Raw genomic sequence first — 26,161 nt, 5'->3', positions numbered from 1 at the left:
CTGAATCTGATGATAGCATTACTGCAACAGACCATAAAGCGATGGTAGGCTTAACAAGTGGTAGTCTTAACTATGCGGGATGACTTATCTATAGCGTTCTCATGTACCTGGCTTAAGAGGTGTGGATGCATATAAAATGAGATATCATTTTTAGGGTGGCTAAGGGCTAGATAAACAAAATTCAAAATATTAAAGCGGATGATAGCATTACTGAACAAAACAAAACAATTAGCCAACAGGGCCAGATTTAGAACGGACAGGGAGTGCAAATACTTGGCAGCAAGTAGAGGGGGACCTCGTCTCAGTGAGAGAACATGTAGGGCCTCGGATAGATTTTTATGGAGGTATATATACCTATATATACAGCTTGGTGTGGTGAACCCAGACACTCATTAAAATTTCCCGTGTTCCAGACCCCCACTGTTTGACATGATAACAAGTTTAATAACTAACGGTTTTAAGCAGCGATATTAGACTTCAGGGTTATGTGTCAGTATACTTACACTAGGCTGCTGGGTATTTAAAGCAACCCCCTTAACGGAATAGGGAAAGTTACTCTTTCTCTAGCTCTCGTGACTTAGAAGATATCCCCTTAAGTACAGAAATGTTATACATGCATATAAAAACAATCCCAGCCCATTCCAAAATATCAAAATGTACCATCTTTAGCTTAAAAGAACAATGATGTCCAACAAATAAGGAACAAGTGATAATACAAGCTGTCCAACATAAACACATTGGACACAGATGCAGCTTAGAGTCTATGTAGAGAATAGCTATTTGTGCATCACAGCACTGCCCATTATCCAATGTGATATATCAGAGAGGATACATTAGTGGTAAAGCGCAGTTCTGTTATTCATGCAGCAAAACGATCAATTTCAACATAAGTCTGCGTTTCAAAGTGTGCAGATCAGGACAAAGGATTCACCCTACTCCCACACGCATCTAGTATGCCAGATCTAAATTAGCCGGTCAAGTTAATAGTGCCATTCTAACTTGAAAGTCATAAGCGTCTGCCGGCACAGAATCCACAAGTGTTACCCCACACCTGCTCTGAATAAAGCCAGCGAGTCATAACACGAGCTTAGCGGCCATCTTAGCGGTGGATGCTGAGAGGTATGGTCACAGATGCTAGATGAGCGCAGGTATCTCTCCTTGGAATAGTCCACCATCTCAGTTAACATGTGAGGGGCAATAGCCGCGCCCTCCATACTTGCATTGAGCCCGAGTGGTGTTTCAGTAAGGGGCCAGCGCAGGCTAAAACTTGGATACTGCGAGATATCAACAAAGCTGCCATAGATTCTAAGTGCTAAGGTCACAGCTAGCGCGGCGGGTAAGTCCTGTAGCAGCTTGGGAACAAATAGTGCTTCTATACTATGCTTCTCAATACCCAGAGTCGGGTCCTTCACTGGGGCACTTATGATACAGGCACCGTATAGGCTCTCCCTTCCCGCAGCAGCCATATCAGGTGGATGTTGAGCCTGTTCCATGCGGCATGACAGTGATCCCTCGGCCAAGTCTGAGTGAAGGCTTGCTGAGTCGTCCGATGCAGCAGTTCCTTGTAATGGTACAGTAGGCGGATGTTGCAGGACTTGTACTGAGCGGCAAGTTCGCTTATTCACGGGGTCAAGGTCCATGATGTGGCCCCCATCTGTTGCTTGAATCACCCCAAGCAAAGTTTTAAGTTGACAGGATAGGCGTTCAAATCTTGGCATGAAAATATCAAGTATCTGTGCAGTGATAAAATTTTCTGCCTCCATCGGGAAACCAGTAGATACTGAGTGAGTTACTAAGTACAGCGTGGCGCTTGAGCGCACGCCACTATGCCGAATGGCTTTTAATGCTCAATATGACCTCCGTGGGAGAGAAGATGGTATTTTCTCAATCTGCCTCGGTTCTCGGACACGTAGCTGTCAAGAGATATGCAGATGGCAAGGAGTCCGGGCTGTATAGGGATTCTCTTTCTCAAGGTCTTTCAGAGCTTCAGAAACATGCAGCCATCTTGGAATGCCACCCACCGGAAGTCCCTATCATATAATTTTTATTACATACCCGTTTTCAAATTCTGCGGACACCCTTATGAGGAGCTGTGGGATCCTATACATATATATTTTTTTCATCATTTAAAAGTTTTTTATTTTTTAGTTTTATAGTGGCTGATTGGGTCAATTACCAGAGACTGGCCTATCTTCATTTTTCTTAGTGTAGGTAAGGTTGGATAGATGGAATATTTGAACAATTGGGTGTCTTTTTCTTCCCTTTTTGCTTCTTATGCAATAAGGTATACAAAGAGTAAGGAATAATTTGGTATTGGTTTTTCAGGGGATTTGTGTCCTTGATTAATTAATTTTTTTATAATTTTTTTATTATTTTTTATAATGTTTTATAATAATTATTTTAGGATTTTCTTTAATATTTTTCGACATCTGAGTTAGCTGGCTTTTCATTTAGTTACCTGAGTGTTTTGATTGTTTATTTTTTAGCGTATAATTAGTATCATCATACGCATTTTCTAAGATGCATACTGTGGTGGATGAGGTTTGATGGCTCTATCACATTCTGGTAAAAACATTAAGTGCCATTTCATTTTTAAATGTCACTTTACTCCTTACCTACGAGAGAGTAGGTGTGCGCTGAGGGGGGGTGCATACACTATGCTGTAAATCAATGAGAAAGTAGGTATGTTCGGAGGGGGCGTTTAGGTGCTCCAATAAGAAAGTAGATGCCCTCCGATTATTATCCAATACGCTTTCATATGATGACGCTTTGTTTTGTTTCCCCTGTCACCTTGGCTACGGGAAGGATTATCCAATAGATGAGCTTTTAACCTTAGGAGGCGGGTATGAGCGATATGAGCTATATAAGCATTTATTGAGATACAGCTTATTATACGTGCCAATATCCAGGCATAAGATTTGGTGTTTAGATATGTGAACAGTGTGTTTAGTGACTGGCTGTATGTTATTTGTTTTATGGGATTCAGTGACTCGATCTTCTCACTATGGTTATTAAACTTGTATAGGGAGTTACCCTTTGTGACGTTTTGGTTGTTTTGTGTGGGACTGTCCATTTCTCCTAATAGGGGTGTCATGCAGTTTGCAAGTTAGCATTATATGTTATCATTGGGGCAATTTTTAAGCGTTTTAATTTTAAATTTACACATTGATATTTCACTTAGGATTTTGCTGTTTGATAAACAGTTTATTATCACTCTTTTAAGAATGCACACATAAGAATATTTTGAATATACATTTACACGTATTGGTTTTGACCTAGATTTTGCACACGTTCTCCAGTGATTGGAGGTTCAATTGGGGAGGGTTTTGTATGCCTTTATAAGTCTGTTTGGTTATAGTTTTCACTTGTCAGAGGAAGGGACGTGTGTGTCCCGAAACGTCACATATATTTATTAAATTTCATCACCTTTGAAGTCTGAAGTCCAGAGAGTGCTTTATTACTTTTTTGCATATTTTTATATATATCTACTTAACAATACATAGAACATATACTTCTATATAAACAACATTGGAATGTGAAATATACATAATTCATGTCGGGTTTAGCTCTCTTAGTTTAAACGTACTTGGGTTAGTGCACAAATATAGGTGTTAGTTGTTTTTTTCAGGTTGCACACTCCACTGAATGGGGAGAATACATTAATGTGGTTGCAATATCTGAAGTCCAACTCTTTGCGTGCGTCAGATTTAGCTTGTGCGCAAACATTTTACTTTCAACTTGTAATAAGGGTGCTACCCGACGCACACAAAAACTTCTAGCCAAGTTAGCTCGAGCGGAAGCGATATATAGCATGCACGTGTAATCTAGCCCTTTACCTATATATTTTTGCCAGTTGGAATATAACTTTTAAATATTTCTCTTTTTAATGGACTTTTAAAGTCCCTTTCATGCATATGCGTCAGAAATTGGTCACTGCAAAGGATCAAGGCATGTTTTACAAGCATTTAAAACATCATTTTATAAGCAATATGTTCATGGTTTTACAGTCCAGAGATAAACCCTGTGAAAATGTCCTGATTTTTGTTTATCCTAAATACCCAAAAGAAGCTTCTAGCTGAACAGACCATGAACGTTGAAGAAAGTGTAAATCAGCATAAAATCCTTCGCATCATTCCTTCACAACAAACACCTGCCAGTCATTGCGTTTCCTGTCTGTCTCCTTTGCTGTTATGAAAATATATAAATGAGTTCTGAATGAGAAATGCAAACAAGCATTCTTGGGGGAAGTGGAAAACTACCATTTTTAGATCTAAAGTACACGAAAGCCAAACCAGGTAAAATAAATAATGACAATGTATTATAAAGGTTTTTTCCCTAAGCACAATTAAACCTTTTAAAGAGGGTTATATTATGAATTTAATGTCCCTTTAAAGTGTACAATCCCAGCCTGGTTAACAAACTTAGGCCTAGATTTGGAGTTTGGCGGTAGAAGGGCTGTTAACGCTCCGCGGGCTTTTTTCTGGCCGCACCATAAAATTAACTCTGGTATCGAGAGTTCAAAAAAATGCTGCGTTAGGCTCCAAAAAAGGAGCGTAGAGCATTTTTACCGCAAATGCAACTCTCGATACCAGAGTTGCTTACGGACGCGGCCAGCCTCAAAAACGTGCTCGTGCACGATTCTCCCATAGGAAACAATGGGGCTGTTTGAGCTGAAAAAAAACCTAACACCTGCAAAAAAGCAGCGTTCAGCTCCTAACGCAGCCCCATTGTTTCCTATGGGGAAACACTTCCTACGTCTGCACCTAACACCCTAACATGTACCCCGAGTCTAAACACCCCTAACCTTACACTTATTAACCCCTAATCTGCCGCCCCCGCTATCGCTGACACCTGCATTATATTATTAACCCCTAATCTGCCGCTCCGTAAACCGCCGCAATTTACATTATCCCTATGTACCCCTAATCTGCTGCCCCTAACACCGCCGACCCCTATATTATATTTATTAACCCCTAATCTGCCCCCCTCAACGTCGCCGACACCTGCCTACACTTATTAACCCCTAATCTGCCGAGCGGACCGCACCGCTACTATAATAAATGTATTAACCCCTAACCCGCCTCACTAACCCTATCATAAATAGTATTAACCCCTAATCTGCCCTCCCTAACATCGCCGACACATAACTTCAATTATTAACCCCTAATCTGACGACCGGAGCTCATCGCTACTATAATAAATGTATTAACCCCTAAAGCTAAGTCTAACCCTAACACTAACACCCCCCTAACTTAAATATAATTTAAATCTAACGAAATTAATTAACTCTTATTAAATAAATTATTCCTATTTAAAGCTAAATACTTACCTGTAAAATAAATCCTAATATAGCTACAATATAAATTATAATTATATTGTAGCTATTTTAGGATTAATATTTATTTTACAGGTAACTTTGTAATTATTTTAACCAGGTACAATAGCTATTAAATAGTTAAGAACTATTTAATAGTTACCTAGTTAAAATAATAACAAATTTACCTGTAAAATAAATCCTAACCTGTTATAATTAAACCTAACACTACCCTATCAATAAATTAATTAAATAAACTACCTACAATTACCTACAATTAACCTAACACTACACTATCAATAAATTAATTAAATACAATTGCTACAAATAACTACAATTACATAAACTAACTAAAGTACAAAAAATAAAAAAGAACTAAGTTACAAAAAATAAAAAAATATTTACCAACATTAGAAAAATATTACAACAATTTTAAACTAATTACACCTACTCTAAGCCCCCTAATAAAATAACAAAGACCCCCAAAATAAAAAATTCCCTACCCTATTCTAAATTAATAAATGTAAAAGCTCTTTTACCTTACCAGCCCTGAACAGGGCCCTTTGCGGGGCATGCCCCAAGAAAATCAGCTCTTTTGCCTGTAAAAAAAAACATACAATACCCCCCCCAACATTACAACCCACCACCCACATACCCCTAATCTAACCCAAACCCCCCTTAAATAAACCTAACACTAAGCCCCTGAAGATCTTCCTACCTTGTCTTCACCATCCAGGTATCACCGATCCGTCCTGGCATCCGGTGCTGAAGAGGTCCAGAAGAGGCTCCAAAGTCTTCCTCCTATCCGGCAAGAAGAGGACATCCGGACCGGCAAACATCTTCTCCAAGCGGCATCTTCTATCTTCTTCCATCCGGTGTGGAGCGGGTCCATCTTGAAGCAGCCGACGCGGATCCATCCTCTTCTTCCGTTGTCTCCCGATGAATGACGGTTCCTTTAAGGGACGTTATCCAAGATGGCGTCCCTCGAATTCCGATTGGCTGATAGGATTCTATCAGCCAATTGGAATTAAGGTAGGAATATTCTGATTGGCTAATGGAATCAGCCAATCAGAATCAAGTTCAATCCGATCGGAACAGCCAATAGAATGCGAGCTCAATCTGATTGGCTGATTGGATCAGCCTATCGGATTGAACTTGATTCTGATTGGCTGATTCCATCAGCCAATCAGAATATTCCTACCTTAATTCCGATTGGCTGATAGAATCCTATCAGCCAATCGGAATTCGAGGGACGCCATCTTGGATGACGTCCCTTAAAGGAACCGTCATTCGTCGGGAGACAACGGAAGAAGAGGATGGATCCGCGTCGTCTGCTTCAAGATGGACCCGCTCCGCACCGGATGGAAGAAGATCGAAGATGCCGCTTGGAGAAGATGTTTGCCGGTCTGGATGTCCTCTTCTTGCCGGATAGGAGGAAGACTTTGGAGCCTCTTCTGGACCTCTTCAGCACCGGATGCCAGGACGGATCGGTGATACCTGGATGGTGAAGACAAGGTAGGAAGATCTTCAGGGGCTTAGTGTTAGGTTTATTTAAGGGGGGTTTGGGTTAGATTAGGGGTATGTGGGTGGTGGGTTGTAATGTTGGGGGGGGTATTGTATGTTTTTTTTTACAGGCAAAAGAGCTGATTTTCTTGGGGCATGCCCCGCAAAGGGCCCTGTTCAGGGCTGGTAAGGTAAAAGAGCTTTTACATTTATTAATTTAGAATAGGGTAGGGAATTTTTTATTTTGGGGGTCTTTGTTATTTTATTAGGGGGCTTAGAGTAGGTGTAATTAGTTTAAAATTGTTGTAATATTTTTCTAATGTTGGTAAATATTTTTTTATTTTTTGTAACTTAGTTCTTTTTTATTTTTTGTACTTTAGTTAGTTTATGTAATTGTAGTTATTTGTAGCAATTGTATTTAATTAATTTATTGATAGTGTAGTGTTAGGTTAATTGTAGGTAATTGTAGGTAGTTTATTTAATTAATTTATTGATAGGGTAGTGTTAGGTTTAATTATAACTTAGGTTAGGATTTATTTTACAGGTAAATTTGTTATTATTTTAACTAGGTAACTATTAAATAGTTCTTAACTATTTAATAGCTATTGTACCTGGTTAAAATAATTACAAAGTTACCTGTAAAATAAATATTAATCCTAAAATAGCTACAATATAATTATAATTTATATTGTAGCTATATTAGGATGTATTTTACAGGTAAGTATTTAGCTTTAAATAGGAATAATTTATTTAATAAGAGTTAATTAATTTCGTTAGATTTAAATTATATTTAATTTAGGGGGGTGTTAGTGTTAGGGTTAGACTTAGCTTTAGGGGTTAATACATTTATTATAGTAGCGGTGAGCTCCGGTCGTCAGATTAGGGGTTAATAATTGAAGGTAGGTGTCGGCGATGTTAGGGAGGGCAGATTAGGGGTTAATACTATTTATGATAGGGTTAGTGAGGCGGATTAGGGGTTAATAACTTTATTATAGTAGCGCTCAGGTCCGGTCGGCAGATTAGGGGTTAATAAGTGTAGGCAGGTGTCGGCGACGTTGAGGGGGGCAGATTAGGGGTTAATAAATATAATATAGGGGTCGGCGGTGTTAGGGGCAGCAGATTAGGGGTACATAAGGATAACGTAGGTGGCGGCGCTTTGCGATCGGCAGATTAGGGGTTAATTATTGTAAGTAGCTGGCGGCGACGTTGTGGGGGGCAGGTTAGGGGTTAATAAATATAATACAGGGGTCGGCGGGGTTAGGGGCAGCAGATTAGGGGTACATAAGTATAACGTAGTTGGCGGTCGGCAGATTAGGGGTTAAAAATTTTTAATCGAGTGGCGGCGATGTGGGGGGACCTCGGTTTAGGGGTACATAGGTAGTTTATGGGTGTTAGTGTACTTTAGGGTACAGTAGTTAAGAGCTTTATGAACCGGCGTTAGCCCAGAAAGCTCTTAACTCCTGCTATTTTCCTGCGGCTGGAGTTTTGTCGTTAGAGCTCTAACGCTCACTTCAGAAACGACTCTAAATACCAGCGTTAGAAAGATCCCATTGAAAAGATAGGATACGCAATTGACGTAAGGGGATCTGCGGTATGGAAAAGTCGCGGCTGAAAAGTGAGCGTTAGACCCTTTAATCACTGACTCCAAATACCGGCGGTAGCCTAAAACCAGCGTTAGGAGCCTCTAACGCTGGTTTTCACGGCTACCGCCGAACTCTAAATCTAGCCATTAATGTGTTTTTTTTACTAAAATAATGCTTAAAATAATAATAATATTAATAATAGGAAAAAAACTTAATGTTTCTACTATATAACAAATGAGTAAAGGAAACATTTTAGCACTTGTTAAAATATTAGAAGTCTTGAAATAACAAAATAAGGACAGTGACAACCTATAAGTGGAAAAATAAATTAACAGGCACAGTGACTAAGTACAGGATGCTCTATAGTTAAACAAATTAGTTAATGCCTAATCACTGTGCAATAATTAATTACTAGCTAAAACAGCTGTTCCATGTAAATGGATATGTGAGAACACTGTTTACATATTGTACATTACATTTCAACTGCTATTTCCTTGTTACAAATAAAATACCCCTGACAAAAAAAATAAAAAATCTAATTCCTGGACAAATTGGGTGACCGATTGTCCTTTATAAAATTACTTGATGAACTGCTGGTGTTCTGGGGGCAGTTAGTTGGACTGTGACAAGACCTCATATTAGCCCCCTGGTTCTGCACCCCCCTCTGTCAGGCATATGCCCATATAAGATGAGACTTCTTGCCCTGCATCCTCATTTATCAGCTACATTCCAAGACTCCAAGGCACTGCAGCCTCTCTAGGCCACATACCCACATCAGACACCTGGCCCTGCAGTTATTTTGACAATCACATGTATCATCAGATTCTTGGCTCTGCAGCTTATTTGACAAATGCCCCATCATATTCTTGGTCCTGCAGCCCATTTACAGCCACATGCCCCATACCTTAAAATGTTTAGTGACAACCGGTCACTGTACTGTATATCCTGCTTGATAGACATAGCTGCCACACTTTATTACAGACAAAACAAAAACAATATAATTGATGTGCTAATGCATGTCACAAGCAAGAATGAACCCCAAAAGTTGTCACACTCTGCTGTTCCTGAGGTTCACTAATGGAAACATATGCATGCTCTCATGAAATTAACTGTTCTAAACAATTTCAATCCACGATATATATATATATATATATTAGAAAGGATTTTCTCAGGGGTAACGGATGACCCACCAGCAAAAAAAAAGTAAAAGTAAAAGATGACACCTAATTGATTTAATATTGATGTGTGCATTTAACAATTTCAAATCATCTTATGACATCTGATAATCAACATTTCTTTAATATCCAAGCATGTATTGCAATCATAAATATGAGAATACTGCTTTTTGGATTTTTCATTTACTCCAGTCACCTTGATAAAAACAAACCAAGAGGTGGGGGGGGGGACGTAGCCGGTAGCAACCACAATGGAAGTATAAGTCTGGAGCTCCATTGTGAGAGTCTCAAGCTCACTTACTTTGGGCCACCTACAACATCCAAAACTGAAAATTTTCCCCTTCTAAGGTCTCCCAGGTTATTTTCAGCTGCACCGTCGGTCTTCATGTCACAAATGGCATGAAAGGAGACCACTTCACGGACCGCGCTGCAGAAGACAGGAGCCATCTTGCTAACACACGGAACTGCTGAACATAAGAACACATAGCTCCTGTTTGAGACGGGGACCCCACGACATGACTGCCAGCTAATTAGCACATTACAGCAGCATTGAAGGCTTGTGCTTCAGATGCCAGATGGATCTACAGCACTGAGCCACATTTGAAGCCAGCTCCGGCTCAGAATAGCACATCTGTGGAACAAGAGAGGGACAGGACGCCACAAATTTAGAGCCCTGATTCGTTATCACGCATAGTTTAATAAATAAATGTACTCCTTTTTCACACAGCCCTACAGCAAGGCCTCTTGGTGAGATAAATTGGGAGATTTAATAGGGAGATCTATCTATCCTCTGTCTATAATATAACACCCCAGGGCTAAAAATAAAAGAGAGTGGCTAACACTGCAGGGCCAATGCTCCACTCAAACACCCTTTTACACACAAAGGACTGCAAATTCATAACAGCCCACTGTGAAACATATCTCCCCACCTCTACCATACCAATTAGTAAACTTCCAAGCGAGGGGTATAACCACACTTATCTACCCAGAATGGCGGCAAGGAAGTCACAAAATTTGACAAACTGCCTAAACTGACAGCCTCCAAGTCTCACACTATGCCTGCATACTTTACAGCAGCAGAACAATCACCACACGCAAATACCACTCCCAATAACAAGGACAAATCTCCCTCAAATCTTCAAAGTAAAGGTCCCACACAACTAACCTCAGTCACGGATACTTCTCAGATCCCTACTTCTTTACTATCTCATTTTACCTCAAAGCAAGAGATCACAGACATCTTTAAGACCTGTTTGAGAGAAGAATTAACTGAATTGAGGCAAGATCTTCACAGCATTGGATCCAGGGTAGACATACTAGAATCAGATAGTGAAGAAATAAGAGAAGATATTCAAAAATACATAACAAATCATCACTACAGCAAGAAACGATTGACTCTCTTCTGGATAAAACCAATGAACTTGAAAACAGAAGCAGGAGAAAAAAATCTAAGACTCAGGGGCATCACAGAATCAGTTCTACCAAGGGATTTTCCTGAATACCTTCAAGCTTTATTCACTGCTATAAAAGAGTCCGCGTACCCTGACAACATTTTATGGGTGAGAGCACACAGGGCCCTGCGCCCCAGACCTCCTGATACAGCTCCTCCCAGAGATATTATCATTAGATTTAAGAAGTTTGTTTCTCTATTTTATGTCTTATTCAAGACATGTTTGTATTTTTTATTGTTAGTGTTATTTTTGTTCTGATGCAACTTTGTGCTTTTGTAAGATGTACTTATAATGTGATGCTTTCTCCCAGCAGTGTAGAAGGGGCCATTAGGAATTCTCACACCTAAACACATCATACATCTAAGTCTATTACTCAACTTTACCTTTTTACTTCTCTAATACCCAATATCTCCTGACCATACTAAAACACCACGCTCCTTGATAATATTGACCCAAAACGCTACAGGTCTTAACTCACCAAATAAAGCGCTGTCTGACCTTGCAAAACATCAAGCTGATATTGTATAACTACAGGAAACCCACTTTAGCAAACGTCATCAGCCAAAATACTTAGGACAAACATACACACAACACTATCATAGCACAGGACCCACCAAGAAATGTGGTGTCAGTATACTTTTTAGGAAAACATTACCGTTTACCCTTCTGCAAAGGGTATCAGACACAGAAGGGAGATTTCTGGGTTTGGTGGGCCTCTTATATGGTAAACCTATCACCTTGATAAACGTATATGCCCCAAATTCCAGACAGAAGCCATTTTTTATAAAAATGTTCAACCATATACTACATATCCAAAGGACCAGTTTATGTTGGAGGAGATTTGAATCGTTCCCTCCAACCACATTTAGACAGTGCCAACCCTCAACTTAAATCACATACTAAGCTCCTTACATACTTTTGGAAAAACTTAAAACTTCATAAATTATATGACACCTGGAGATTTTTCCACCCTAGTTTGTATCTTTAAATTATTATCTAATAAGCTTTGATCTCTTTGCTATCTCATCAATTGATAATCTTCTTGACATATTTCTAACTAATTTATTTTGAAGTTATGCGATATTTGTAATGTTTTTAATGTTAGTAAAATAATATGAGTTTTGAACTCTATAAACCTATACTCTAACCATTTTAAAGGTTTTTATCTGTATTAGTATAATTATTAAGAATTTTATATATATATATATATATATATATATATATATATATATATAATTATATGGTTGCCTTAAATAACATAGGTTTGCCAATACCACCTTTAATACCTTACACCACCTCAAATGTCACTCATTTTATTTGACCAATGAAAATTGGGAAACACCTTTAAAAAGGTGCACATGTTGCAACAAATGTATCTTGGAAAAGCCCTGTATAGGGAGAAACGCGTTGATGTAAGTTGCAACCCACAGACATTATATACTATTTTTATAGCTGGAGCTATAAAGTTTATTTCATTGTTTGGGACTGTGATGCTTGTGAAACCTTGATTGTAAAAGATTGGAGCAATCATCTGAGAAGTCAGTATGATCTAACAAGCCAGCACGACCAAATCTCATATTGGTACTCAGACATATACTGGGAACTGCCATTTCAGCTTGATATAAGGTCACTGACCCTTCTTAATTGAAAGTATTGTCTGCCTGTCTTACAATGTGCATTCTCTACACACCACCTTCACAGAGTAACCTGCGTGCTTTTAGGCACTAAAGAGCGGATACTCTGTGCTGTAAAGTACGGCAGCCACATCCTAAAGCTGATCCGAAAAAGGACCAATCAGATTGCTCATCCAGGATGGCGCCCATAAAGGTGACGTCACCCCGCTACGGCTGTAATTTCATTCACAGAGGTAACAGAGTTATACACAGCCTGAGGGTAAGCCTGCCGTTTGTGCTCACAGACTAATTTCTCATCCGGATTGATTCACAGTGTTTAAAGAATCACATATTCGTTGACTGTCTACGGTTCTTATTATTATTCTTATATGTGGTGGCAACCTTTTTTTCTCTTAGATAACGGAGACGTCCGTTTTTAGCTAATGTTAGTGTTTTAATAAGATTGATTTTATTAATTGTTTATGTTGCTTTTTTATTAAATTTTGGCAAAGCCTTACTTATGTGCATAGACGATTGGACATTGATTAATTTCTTGACTTTTTCACCACTGGTTTGATGAATTCCATTATTACTTTTTGATTAATTCTTATTTTGGCACTGCCCAACTAACTGTTTGGACATTTCCTGGACACTTTGTATTAATTTTTATTGCTCACATATATTTTAATATACCTCGTATTAATTAAAAAAATTATATATTTGTAGTATTCACTAGTTGTTTTATATATTCACTAGTTGTCTGATCCACCTTTAGCTGTAGCGCACCTGTTCCTAATATTTGTACACATTTAGACAGTGCCAACCCTCAACTTAAATCACATACTAAGCTCCTTACATACTTTTGGAAAAACTTAAAACTTCATAAATTATATGACACCTGGAGATTTTTCCACCCTAGTACAAAGGACTATACATTATACTCTTATCCTAACAAATCCCATAGCCGCATAGATTACCTCTTTACTTATCAACCTGGCCTATCAAAAATACGCAAATGCGACATCTCCCCTACCTCCTGGTCGGACCACTCAGCGGTATTACTACACATTGGCTGGCAAGAACACTCCTTGAGTCCTTTCCTTTCAACGACACACTGCTCAGTAATGTGGACACAGTAACTAAATTAAATAATGCTCTGGAAGAATACTTTCGTATAAATACACCATCAATATCTAATCAAATAACAGTTCGGGAAGCGCATAAGTGCTTCCTCAGAGGAGAATTTATTAAACTTAAGGCTAGGATAAAACAAACTCAAAGAAAAGTCTATGACGACCTAACCACTAAATTGGCTAATCTAGACTTCCAACACAAAAAAACCTTTAGATCCTCTCCTACTGCTTGAATTAACAAATACCAGAAAAGCTCTAGATGATTTTCTACAAATAGAATATAACTCCCTCCTCCATAAAACCAAAAGCCTATTTCATTATGAAAGTAAAAGAGGAGGCAAATATTTAGCAATAACTTTGAAGAAAAGAAAACTTAAATCACACATCTATGAACTACGTCCCCCCATAAACCCGTACTTCACAACACCTCAGATATCCTTCAGGAATTCCACAGCTACTATTCAGAACTATATTTGCACTTTATAATAATCCCACAGCCAAAGTGAAATTAAATGACTCCCTGTCACACCCTTTCCAAATCTATAATGGCACCAGACAGGGATGTCCCTTATCCCCAGCTCTGTTCATCCTAGCGATGGAGGTCTTAGCAGCTTACATTAGAACTCCCCCTACCATCACAGGTATCACTATAGGCCATACAGAATATAAAACCTCCCTCTATGCTGACGACGTTATTCTCACACTGACAAACATGAGAACCTCCCTCCCTTCGTTAATGTCCATACTTACGCTTTACAGAGATTTCTTTAACTTCCGTATCAACTTCTCCAAATCGGAATTCCTGAACCTAGGAGCATCACATGAAGACATTCTGCTTCTTAAGTCATACCAATTCCGACATCAGCCAGTGGCACTTAAATATCTAGGCATACTCATCTCTCCCAGATCTTACAAAATTAATTACATTAAATTATGACCTCCTTAAATCCCAGATTATCTCTACTTTACAATCTTGGGCTAGCAAACCCATTTCCTGGATGGGCAGAATAAACACAGTTAAAATGATGATACTCCCTAAAATTCTATATATCTTACAAACCTTACCCATTCCTACCCCAAATCCTGTGATCTATAAATTACAGAAACTCATTAACTCATTCATATGGAAAAACAAACGCCCCAGAATAGCTACACACAAATCATGATTTATCGCTATGCAACTTTTCTAACTAGAATAGTGGACTGGTGCAAGCATGCTAAACATAAAGAATGGGTCAAAACCTTCTTAATTGTGACCAAATTAGGAGTATCTGCTTGCTTCCAGACATACGTGCACAGATGCACTTCGACTCTCACTCCCCATTACATGAAACATTTAAAATCTGGAATAAAATCCTGAAAAATTATCTATTTCTACCTGACAATCTCTCGTAACCCCTCTACTTCACAATCTAAACCTCCCTTTACAACTAGCATTAGTTGATACAAATACCCAAAGATACACCGTGCTCTACCCTGCTATCTACTAATACAAAATGGTAAACTTAAAACAAAAGATGATATTGCCAATATCCTAAACCCTACTCCACAAGGCTGGTTTGCTTCACGTCAAATCTCACACTATCTCTCAACACACCTGAGCAAACACGACATTATCAGGTCCCTTACGCCATTCGAATCACTGTCGCCTAGATTACGAGTTCTGCGTTAGCCTTAAAAAGCAGCGTTGAGAGGTCCCAACGCTGCTTTTTAATGCCCGCTGGTATTACGAGTCTTACAGGTACAGGTGTACCGCTCACTTTTCTTCCGCAACTTTTGGCTACCTCAATCCCCTTACGTCAATTGCGTATCCTATCTTTTTAATGGGATTTTCCTAATGCCAGTATTACAAGTCTTTGAAGAAGTGAGCGGTAGACCCTCTCCTGTCAAGACTTCTACCGCATTTAAAAGTCAGTAGTTAAGAGTTTTATGGGATAACGCCGGAACATAAAACTCTTAACTAAAGTGCTAAAAATTACACTAACACTCATAAACTACCTATGAACCCCTAAACCGAGGCCCCCCCATTTAGCAAACCCTATAATAAAAGTATTTAACCCCTAATCTGCCGACCGGACATTGCCGCCACTTTAATAAATGTATTAACCCCTAAACCGCCGCACTCCCGCCTCGCAAACACTAGTTAAATTTTATTAACCCCTAATCTGCCGTCCCTAACATCGCCGACACCTATCTACATTTATTAACCCCTAATCTGCCGACCCCCAACGTCGCCGCTACTATAATAAATTTATTAACCCCTAAACCTAAGTCTAACCCTAAGTCTAACCCCCCCTAACTTAAATATAATTTAAATTAAACAAAATAAATTTACTACAATTAAATAAATTATTCCTATTTAAAACAAAATACTTACCAATAAAATAAACCCTAAGATAGCTACAATATAACTAATAATTACATTGTAGCTAGCTTAGGATTTATTTTTATTTTACAGGCAACTTTGTATTTATTTTAACTAGGTACAATAGTTATTAAATATTTATTAACTATTTTATAACTACCTAGCTAAAATAAGTACAAAAGTACTACACTATCATTAAACTAATTACCTAAACTACCTACAATTAATTACAATTAAATGAAATAAACTAAATTACGAAAAAAAACAAACACTAAATTACAGAAAATAAAAAAAGAATTACAAGAATTTTAAACTAATTACACCTAATCTAATCCCCCTAATAAAATAAAAAAGCCCCCCAAAATAATAAAATTCCCTACCCTATACTAAATTACAAATAACCCTTAAAAGGGCCTTATGCGGGGCATTGCCCCAAAGTAACCAGCTCTTTTACCTGTATAAAAAAATACAATCCCTTCCCCCCAACATTACAATCCACCACCCACACACCCCTACTCTAAAACCCACTCAATCCCCCCTTAAAAAAACCTAACACTAACCCCCCTGTAGATCACCTTACCTTGAGCCATCTTCACCCAGCCGGGCACAAGTGGTCCTCCATACGGTAGAAGTCTTCATTCGATCGGGGCAGAAGAGGTACTCCAGATGGCAGAAGGCTTCATCCAGGCTGCATCTTCTATCTTCATCCTTCCGGTGCAGAGCGGGTCCATCTTCCATCCAGCCAAAGCGGAGCATCCTCTTCAGAATGAAGGTTCCTTTAGAATGAAGGTTCCTTTAAATGACGTCATCCAGGATTCTATCAGCCAATCGGAATTAAGGTAGGAAAAATCAGAAGTTCAATCCGATTGGCTGATCCAATCAGCCAATAGGATTGACCTTGCATTCTATTGGCTGATTGGATCAGCCAATCGGATTAACCTTCAATCCGATTGGCTGATAGCATCAGCCAATCAGATTTTTCCTACCTTAATTCCTATCAGCCAATCCTATCAGCCAATCGGAATTCGAGGGACGCCATCTTGGATGACGTCATTTAAAGGAACCTTCATTCTTCGTTAGGACTTCGCTTGAAGAGGATGCTCCGCGTCGGCTGGATGGAAGATGGACCTGCTCTTTAGTTTATTTATTTATAGAGTAGTGTTAGGTGTAATTTATTTTACAGGTAATTTTGTATTTATTTTAGCTAGGTAGTTATTAAATAGTTAATAACTATTTAATAACTATTGTACCTAGTTAAAATAAATACAAAGTTGCCTGTAAAATAAAGATAAATCCTAAAATATCTATAATGTAACTATTAGTTATATTGCAGCTATATTAGGGTTTATTTTATAGGTAAGTATTTAGTTTTAAATAGGATTAATTTATTTAATTATAGTAATTTTATTTAGATGTATCTAAATTATATTTGTTAGGGGGTGTTAGGGTTAGGGTTAGAATTAGGTTTAGGGGTTAATACATTTAGTTATAGTGGCGGCGACGTTGGGGGCGGCAGATTAGGGGTTAATAATTGTAGGTAGGTTGCGGCGACATTGGGGGCGGCAGATTAGGGGTTAATAAATATAATTTAGGTGTCGGTGATGTTAGGGGCAGCAGATTAGGGGTTAATAAGTGTAAGGTTAGGGGTGTTTAGACTCGGGGTTTATGTTAGGGTGTTAGGTGTAGACATATTTCTTATTTTCCCATAGGAAACAATGGGGCTGCGTTAGAAGCTGGACGCTGCTTTTTTGCAGGTGTTAGTTTTTTTTTTAAGCCGTCTCAGGCCCATTGTTTCCTATGGGGAAATCGTGCACAAGCACGTTTTAGCCAGCTTAACGCTACCGTAAGCAACGCTGGTATTACAGTGAGATGTGGAGCTAAATTTGCTCAACGCTCACTTTTCTGAGGCTAACGCAGCCATTCAGAAAACTTGTAATACCAGCGTTGTTTAAAGTGAGCGCTGGAAAAAAAAGGCTCGTTAGCAACACAAGTCTTTACAGACAAAGCTTGTAATCTAGCTGTATGTTTTCTAACACATCCTCACTTAGGGATTCTTTCTCTATCATATAAACTACTCATGTCTCACCAATCTAATAATCCCCTCCCATACGTTAAAAAATGGCAAACAGAGATAGAGGACCAACAACCACCTAAAACATGGCAGACAATATACAAACAAATGGCCTCCTCTTCCTCCTCCATATCAACAATGGAAATGAATATGAAGCTCCTGTGCAGATGGCATTACACACCGGACAAACTAGGTAAAATGATCAATGACTACCCCACAGATTGCTGGAGAGATTGTAAATGCAGAGGCACCTTCACCCATATCTGGTGGACATGCCCTGTAACACAACAATATTGGCTAAATATTAGAAATGAAATAGTATAAGTCATTAGCACCCCCCCTACCTCATACGCCATGGGTGTTTCTGTTCAATCATTTCCCCCCTCTGAAATTCACCCTACGACTTAAACTATTGACAATAATGGTGAATACAGCTAAACGTTATATTCCATACAATTGGAAAAAACCTAATTTGTCAATGTTACAATTTTGGAGAGATGGGGTCAATACCCCTATAGAACTAGAACAATATCACTATTCAAGAGGTAAAAAAAATAGATGATTACCTGTCAATTCACCTCCTTTGGGAGGAATACACTCATTTTCCTATCAACTTTACCAGAGCAGAAGAAAACTTGACCTCTACAATTACCACTTTGGAGAGCAACTTATACACACCACTTCTTACCCCTTCTATTTGAGCCTTTTTCACCTACTGTAGTTAAATAAACTCCAAGTCCAGACTAATACACTGCTATGGAGGGTAATGCATAAACACTGTTGTGTCATGTTTCAAAATGTACTATTCTACTAAGAGCACTGGTTTTGTTAGTATTATTGTTTTTTGTTCTTTATGTTTCATGCTTTCTTGAGCCTAAAAATGACTCTGGATTCAATTAGCTCACGTCCATCGAACGTTGTTATTCTAATATGGTTCAAGAGTGGCCTACTAATTTCAGCGGAGGTCAATGTAATCATAAAACCAAGGTTACAGTTATTTTTGCCTTTTTAATATGTATGTACCTGAAACAGTACACTATTTTGTCTTTCTGCACCTCATCTCAAGTCTGTACTATTTCCGTTTTGGCACATCTGTATGTTTGTTAAAACCTCAATAAACATATATAAAAAAAAAACAAGAGGCAATTAAAGGGCAAGATGCTCAATTTTTTTTACACTGTATATATACTGTATATATATATATATATATATATATATATATATATATATATATATATATATATATATATATATATATATATATAAAGTAAAAGCTGTGTGAAACTAATAATAAGTGAGTAATTGTTTACAACTAAGTCCCGGAACTCTACTAATCCCGGGTGATAGGAACAACTTACACAGAAAAGTTGGTTTAAAGGGACATGAAACCCACATTTTTTCTTTTGTGATTTAGAAAAAACATGCAATTTTAAACAACTTTCTAACTTACATCCATTATCTAATGTGCTTCATTCTCTTGATATACATTGCTGAAAAGCATATCTAGATAGGCTCATTAGCTGCTGGTTGGTTTCTGCACATAGATGCCTCATATGATTGGCTCACCCATGTGCATTGCTATTTATTCAACAAAGGAAAGAATGAAGCAAATTAAATAATAGAAGTATTCTCTATCTGAATCATGAAATAAATATTTTGGGTTTAGTGTCCCTTTAATTAAAAACAGCTTCATGAACTTTAATACATTTTGAAACATTCTATTTTACACGGTACAGATAGTATTTTCTTAATGAATATCATGCCCCTTTAAAAAATTAACTGCTCTAGTTATTCAGAGTATTTTTTTTCTATTTGAATGTTTCCTAAACATTCATGAGTAGTTATATATCTCTATGTTTTTTATTGGAATTATCTGCTTTAACAGATCTTTATTTTTTTTTTTTACCTTGCGAGTTCTTTCAGTCTCACTTTGACTTCAGATTAATATACTTTGAGAAAGCCCAGTAATTATTTGAATGATCAAAAAAAGTTGCCATCTTCAATACAGACAGTATGAGAAATTTTAATTGGGAAATTTACTATAGAAATAGTCGTGAAAAATGTTGACATAAATACACTTGCAAGCAGCAGAAACATAGACCCATGTATCAACAAACAACTACATTATAAATTGTTATCATGATATATTAATGGTGCGATGCCATAGATCATATAGCAGCGCACACAACCTGTATTCTTTATAAGATTTTGATAACTCACTAGGCATGTAGTCCTCCCTCAATTACTATATTAAACTGTGGGTCAAGTTCACTCAAATATATAATAAACTTTGTATTGGTGTTAGCTCCAATTTGTGAGATTTGTGTTGGTAGAGTTTTACAAATTCCCCTATATACCCATGATTGGAAGTTTCGGGAGTATGACCACTTCCATATTATTCTAAAAAGGAATAATCATTGTGAGAAATAAAAAAACCACTCTCAATTAGAATGGAAATTCACCACACCAAGTTTAGTCAAATTGATCACTGTCCATGAGAAAATGCACAAAATATCTCGATCTCTTTGGAATGTACCCCATGAAGTTCCATTCTGTGGGTGCACCTCTGTAACGAGATGCTTTTCATTCCTTACTTCCCATTGGCGTCTAGTTATATATCAACACTAAGCATTTGTGCCAGAAATAGTAGGACTAACATTGTGTAGTGATAAATATCTTGCGTTCAGGGGGGAAAAAGCCTTTCAGTGTTCAGACAAAATGCATCATGCAGTGTGTAAAATCCAAGCATATGTTGGTAATAGAATATGGGAGTTCACTACTTGGGTTTTTACTTCTAGAAGGAAACTTTAATCCTGGGTATGAAAAGAAGTGATTAGCTGCAACATAAAAATGTTTTTTATATGTAACCGAAGGAAATGGAAAGTATTAAGCAATGAAGCAGGGATGTGAAGTAAGGAATTCCAGCTATACTATGTTCAAATGTAACACAGTAGCAAATTTGCACTGATAATTTAACTTAACGGTCAGATACAATTTACATGTTCTATAGGTTAGTAAAATTGATTGAAAATGTTATCAGGGCTACAATGAAGTAGCAGATAATATGAATTAAATTAACTAATTGCAAAGCAAACTTTCAAGTTAAATTTTGTTAATTTGATTATTCTATATGTCTGTTTACTATTCCTTTACACTCCTTATTAGCTGTGATTTGTTTATCTGGTTCCTTTGCTAATAGCTTATTGAAAGTTAATTGGTGGATTACAATGAGGTGCATTTAAAGATACATGTCAAATAAAAACACCTACCACTATAAATAAAATAAAATAAGCATTTTAAATTGTTCCGTTTTCCTTACAAAATGTGCTGATGTAATAAAAATAACTAATTGAGCTACCAGATAAACAAAATATCTTAGAAGACTGCCCAATATGGTCCATTGGGGGTAATAAGTATTAATCTGGCATTAACTGACTGACTCCAATAGCTATTGCCAACCCCATAAAGAACTTATTCATGAACAAGCAGGAATGCAAACAACTGTCTTTAAAAAAGTGTAAATAATTGGCAATTAAAATTCTTGGAAAAGAAAGGCTTTTTGTGCTATTAGAAATTCAAAATATGTGTTCTAAAGAGAAAGAGGAATAGGATTTGAAATAAAAAAAAAAAAATAGTACGTACAGGAAATAGCTTTCCAGCAGATGTGGTAGGAGAAATAAAGTATTACTGACATATGTACAAATATAGTAGTTAGTAATGACAAATTTGATAAGTAAAATATATGACATTAATACCTCTGTGATCAGCTAATTCCAATTTTTTACATTTAATATTGTTTGCTTAGATTTATTTATAATGAAGGGTAAAATGTGTTTAACCCAATATAAGTGCTATCAAAGAAAGCTTATACTTTTATTAGAAAACTTGGTAACGCCTTTCATATAAAATATAAAGCTTTTGCCAAGTTGTATTAAATGATAGAGAGAAAAAAAGTCCTCTGAAGAATCAGTGCTTAATTACAACTTAATTAGCATAATTATGCATGCTAATAGCATCTCAAATGAATAGCAGTTGTCAGGAGGTTGGACCCATCTGTAAGAGTGTCGGATTAATACATCATTTTTTATTTCTAACAACGCAGTAACTCTTTTCCTGAAAGTGATTTTCATTAATCAAGTTCATTTTTATTATATAGAAAATTTGGCATTTTTCATTATGGGCCATTATCCTTTTCCCCATGCAGTCCTAATACAATACTAATGAGACCCCATGTGGCCGCTCCACATTGACAATGGCAGTACAGGTGTGTATTATTATAATTGTTACAAACAGCACATTGTAGCACTGGTATAGTGGAGTTCTAACCTCTAGATATCCGAGATTCCACTTGCTAGTTTCCCTTGGGCTCCAGTACAATTTCCACAGCTTTATAAAAAACATACATGTTTGAGGTTGGCCAGGAGATATTATAACTCCTTCAGTACAGAAATATCCATCTGGTTGTTCAACATAATGAAAGTTGTTAGAACAATAAAAACATAATGTGTTTAATCACATGATTAAGCATCATTCCATCATTATTCAGTTTGCCATTAAAGGAAAACAGGATATTTCTTTGTGTACAACATAAATGTATTAGCTATTTCATACCATGTCTCTGATGTTCTGTGTCTTTGAATTATATAAACAAAATGTTATCTGGTTCTGTTTCTTAAAATTACTTCTTTTTCAACATAGGTTAAAATAAATATCATACACAAGTAGGGTTACAGGTGTCCAGTATATAACTATATATCCCAATACTTAAATTGCAAGCCCAGTAAATGATAGGTAAAAAAGGGCAATATACTGAGTCTGAGGCATACAGATGGCAGTGGATACAGCTATTTGGGTTTGCTCTGAGGTCCTATATAATCATATAGACCTAGATTTGGAGTTTGGCGGTAGCCGTGAAAACCAGCGTTAGAGGCTCCTAACGCTGGATTTAGGCTACCGCCGGTATTTAGAGTCACTCAAAATAGGGTCTAACGCTCACTTTTCAGCCGCGACTTTTCCATACCGCAGATCCCCTTACGTCAATTGCGTATCCTATCTTTTCAATGGGATCTTCCTAACTCCGGTATTTAGAGTCATTTCTGAAGTGAGCGTTAGACATCTAACGACAAAACTCCAGCCGCAGGAAAAAAGTCAGTAGTTAAGAGCTTTCTGGGCTAACGCCGGTTCATAAAGCTCTTAACTACTGTGCTCTAAAGTACACTAACACCCATAAACTACCTATGTACCCCTAAACCGAGGTCCCCCCACATCGCCGCCACTCGATTAAATTTTTTTAACCCCTAATCTGCCGACCGCCACCTACGTTATCCTTATGTACCCCTAATCTGCTGCCCCTAACACCGCCGACCCCTGTATTATATTTATTAACCCCTAATCTGCCCCCACAACGTCGCCGCCAGCTACCTACACTTATTAACCCCTAATCTGCCGTCCGCACGCCGCCGCCAGCTACATTATCCCTATGTACCCCTAATCTGCTGCCCCTAACACCGCCAACCCCTATATTATATTTATTAACCCCTAATCTACCCCCCACAACGTCGCCTCCACCTGCCTACACTTATTAACCCCTAATCTGCCGAGCGGACCTGAGCGCTACTATAATAAAGTTATTAACCCCTAATCCGCCTCACTAACCCTATAATAAATAGTATTAACCCCTAATCTGCCCTCCCTAACATCGCCGACACCTAACTTCAATTATTAACCCCTAATCTGCCGACCGGAGCTCACCGCTATTCTAATAAATGTATTAACCCCTAAAGCTAAGTCTAACCCTAACACTAACACCCCCTAAGTTAAATATAATTTAAATCTAACAAAATTAATTAACTCTTATTAAATAAATTATTCCTATTTAAAGCTAAATACTTACCTGTAAAATAAATCCTAATATAGCTACAATATAAATTATAATTATATTATAGCTATTTTAGGATTAATATTTATTTGACAGGTAACTTTGTATTTATTTTAACCAGGTACAATAGCTATTAAATAGTTAAGAACTATTTAATAGCTAAAATAGTTAAAATAATTACAAATGTACCTGTAAAAGAAATCCTAACCTAAGTTACAAATAAACCTAACACTACACTATCAATAAATTAATTAAATAAACTACCTACAATTACCTACAATTAACCTAACACTACACTATCAATTAATTAATTAAATACAATTGCTACAAATAAATACAATTAAATAAACTAGCTAAAGTACAAAAAATAAAAAAGAACTAAGTTACAAAAAATAAAAAAATATTTACAAACATAATAAAAATATTACAACAATTTTAAACTAATTACACCTACTCTAAGCCCCCTAATAAAATAACAAAGCCCCCCAAAATAAAAAAATGCCCTACCCTATTCTAAATTACTACAGTTCAAAGCTCTTTTACCTTACCAGCCCTGAACAGGGCCCTTTGCGGGGCATGCCCCAAGAAATACAGCTCTTTTGCCTGTAAAAAAAAACATACAATACCCAAGCCCCCCAACATTACAACCCACCACCCACATACCCCTAATCTAACCCAAACCCCCCTTAAATAAACCTAACACTAAGCCCCTGAAGATCATCCTACCTTGTCTTCACCATACCAGGTTCACCGATCGGTCCAGAAGAGCTCCTCCGATGTCCTGATCCAAGCCCAAGCGGGGGGCTGAAGAGGTCCATGATCCGGCTGAAGTCTTCATCCAAGCGGGGCAGAAGAGTTCTTCCATCCGATTGAAGTCTTCATCCAAGCGGCATCCATCTGGAGCGAAGCGGCAGCATCCTGAAGACCTCCACCGCGGAACATCCATCCTGGCCGACGACTGAACGACGAATGACGGTTCCTTTAAATGACGTCATCCAAGATGGCGTCCCTCGAATCCCGATTGGCTGATAGGATCAGCCAATAGAATGCAAGCTCAATCTGATTGGCTGATTGGATCAGCCAATCGGATTGAACTTGATTCTGATTGGCTGATTCCATCAGCCAATCAGAATATTCCTACCTTAATTCCGATTGGCTGATAGAATCCTATCAGCCAATCGGAATTCGAGGGACGCCATCTTGGATGACGTCATTTAAAGGAACCGTCATTCGTCGTTCAGTCGTCGGCCATGATGGATGTTCCGCGGTGGAGGTCTTCAGGATGCTGCCGCTTCGTTCCGGATGGATGCCGCTTGGATGAAGACTTCAATCGGATGGAAGAACTCTTCTGCCCCGCTTGGATGAAGACTTCAGCCGGATCATGGACCTCTTCAGCCCCCCGCTTGGGCTTGGATCAGGACATCGGAGGAGCTCTTCTGGATCGGTGAACCTGGTATGGTGAAGACAAGGTAGGATGATCTTCAGGGGCTTAGTGTTAGGTTTATTTAAGGGGGGTTTGGGTTAGATTAGGGGTATGTGGGTGGTGGGTTGTAATGTTGGGGGGCTTGGGTATTGTATGTTTTTTTTTACAGGCAAAAGAGCTGTATTTCTTGGGGCATTCCCCGCAAAGGGCCCTGTTCAGGGCTGGTAAGGTAAAAGAGCTTTGAACTGTAGTAATTTAGAATAGGGTAGGGCATTTTTTTTATTTTGGGGGGCTTTGTTATTTTATTAGGGGGCTTAGAGTAGGTGTAATTAGTTTAAAATTGTTGTAATATTTTTATTATGTTTGTAAATATTTTTTTATTTTTTGTAACTTAGTTCTTTTTTATTTTTTGTACTTTAGCTAGTTTATTTAATTGTATTTATTTGTAGCAATTGTATTTAATTAATTTATTGATAGTGTAGTGTTAGGTTAATTGTAGGTAATTGTAGGTAGTTTATTTAATTAATTTATTGATAGTTTAGTGTTAGGTTTATTTGTAACTTAGGTTAGGATTTCTTTTACAGGTAAATTTGTAATTATTTTAACTATTTTAGCTATTAAATAGTTCTTAACTATTTAATAGCTATTGTAC

Source organism: Bombina bombina, chromosome 1 (genome assembly GCF_027579735.1).
Source record: "Bombina bombina isolate aBomBom1 chromosome 1, aBomBom1.pri, whole genome shotgun sequence".
In the NCBI taxonomy this organism is placed as follows: Eukaryota; Metazoa; Chordata; class Amphibia; order Anura; family Bombinatoridae; genus Bombina; species Bombina bombina.
This window is presented reverse-complemented; position numbering follows the sequence as displayed.